The following is a 2,264-nucleotide window of genomic DNA, read 5'->3' as shown; positions in this document are numbered from 1 at the left end:
TAGGCAATGTACAAGCTCCCAACGCATCGCAAAGCAACACGTTATGAGCTTGTAGATCACATATTTTCGGGGAAAGAGGTCGTTTGATGTAATCCGAGGTTGATGTCTTTTTACATAACTTTATTTGCATGATTATTGAGAAATGACTGAAGCAAGTGTCATGGAAATTGCTTGATTAATGTATATTCAGCACTTTGGTGTCCTTGAGCTAAGCTATAGGCAATTTTTTTTACATAAGATGTTTTGTATTTGTCCAGTGATAGTTTAATGTACATCTCTGTTCTATGGAGGTGACAAACATTAACAGTCCCTGTCTTTGTAAATACTTCTGTTGTCACAAAACACTTTAAATAAAAGGTGGCCAGAAATCAAGTTTCTACAAGTTTCAAACTTACCAAACTGTATCAGTGATTCAAATTTTGATATTCTGCATTACTAACATTATTATTAAAAAACGTATATGGCTATAACAGACATACAATTTATTGTTGCAGACCGTGTTGAATTTATTCAAGTCAAGACATTTGTTTCCAACTCTTTTTGCAGGTGGCCACTGCTTAACAAGATGTTTTAAAGCGGGGCAAAATAAGCATTCGGCGAACTGTCAAATAAATAAATGTAACAAAGAACACAATGTTCATCAAAGGCATGAATGTGGTCTGTATCTATGCAAGCAACATTCACTTCTTTTTTCCCCCATTCATGTCCTTTACATCCATCAAATTAAGTTTTAGAAAAGTCAAAACCCAATATGTAAAAACAAAATCCAGCAGGAGAAACTAAGAAGGTGCTATAATAATAATTATTATAAAATGTCACATAAAAGCAATACAAGCACCAAAGGATCCTTTTCCCTTTTAAAACACATTTGGACTTTTAGCATTTCAAGTAGTTCACGCAAAATAATTTCTATCAATTACACACCCCATGAAGCCTTGAATTCATGAAGATTTTGTTTTTGAGCCATTCCTGAGCCAATACTTTGATGACCGGGTTATTGTTCAATATGAGACTCGGGAGACTTTTTGAGTCTCATAACAATATTGGCTTAGAATTCAAGGCTTCATGGGGTGTGTAAGTGATGAAAACAAGTAATCGTTTTGGGTGAACTACTCCTTTTAGCCTGATGTATACTAATTGTAGTTGTGCACGTGTATCAATGCATCGAAAATAGCTGATCAATCTCACACTGTGTCGCACTGCAACATGTTGTGAGCTTGTAGATTGGCTATTTCGGTGTGCAACACACACACGACAAGCGTAACACAGGCTTTAAAGTCTCAGTGGTATAGGGATGGGACGATATATGATATTGTTTATCGCGATCAATTTGTTTCATATCTGGCGCCGGTCTAGAGGAATGGCAGATATGGAAACAGCCCGTCCATTACACGTGTGGAAATGACCATTTTGTAGTAGGCTCAACAGGGTGGTACTGTCCCTACATTTCGAATCTAGGCTTCCATATTTGTACTACATAAGGTTAGCATGACTTAAGAAGCTTATCCTCTACAACAAAATCAGACGTTTTGGAATACTCCAGATTCAATACCAAATGTGCATTATATAATGTGTTCCATAAAGGGAATCAACATCAACGCATCCATTACATCCAGCCATGCTCTGTTTGAAAAACTACAGGTACAGATTCAACATTACAGCAAGGTAGGTCTACTTAACGCAACAGCGACAAATGTTGACATTTAAATGTTTTTTACATTATGATACTGTGTTATACTGTATACGAATGTATTTAGCTTCATGGCTAACATAGTAGCCAGTGGCCATGGGACTATATTATCACAATAATATTGTGAATCTCAATTAATTTGGCCACAATAACGGTGACATGAAATGTTCTTATGGTCCCATCCCTACTCAATGGGCAGGGTCAAACTGCCTTTTACACATCCTGCAAAGCACCGAGAATCAAATCACACTCAAGCCACAGTGACAGAAAAGAAAAAAAAGGTTAACAAAACAAAACCCAAACTTCAACTGTGCTCAGGTTATGCTGGTTTCTACCACGCAAAAAGGAGCGGTGTATCTCGACATTCCAAAAGTAAGGTAAAACCAAGTTAACAAAGTTAGATTTTTACCCTACATCTCAGTGTATGAAATCAGTGACTTGCCAATCAGTTTTGAGAGCACATGCAAGAAAAAAATTATAAATCAACAATTCAAGCCACACATTGGACAAAACGACAAAGAAAAAAAAAAGAAAGAAAAAAAGTACAATCTCTGAAGAAGTTTGAACAAACACA

Source organism: Protomyctophum bolini (genome assembly GCF_963924005.1).
Source record: "Protomyctophum bolini genome assembly, chromosome: 13".
Lineage (NCBI taxonomy): Eukaryota > Metazoa > Chordata > Actinopteri > Myctophiformes > Myctophidae > Protomyctophum > Protomyctophum bolini.
Note: the sequence above shows the minus strand (reverse complement) of the source record.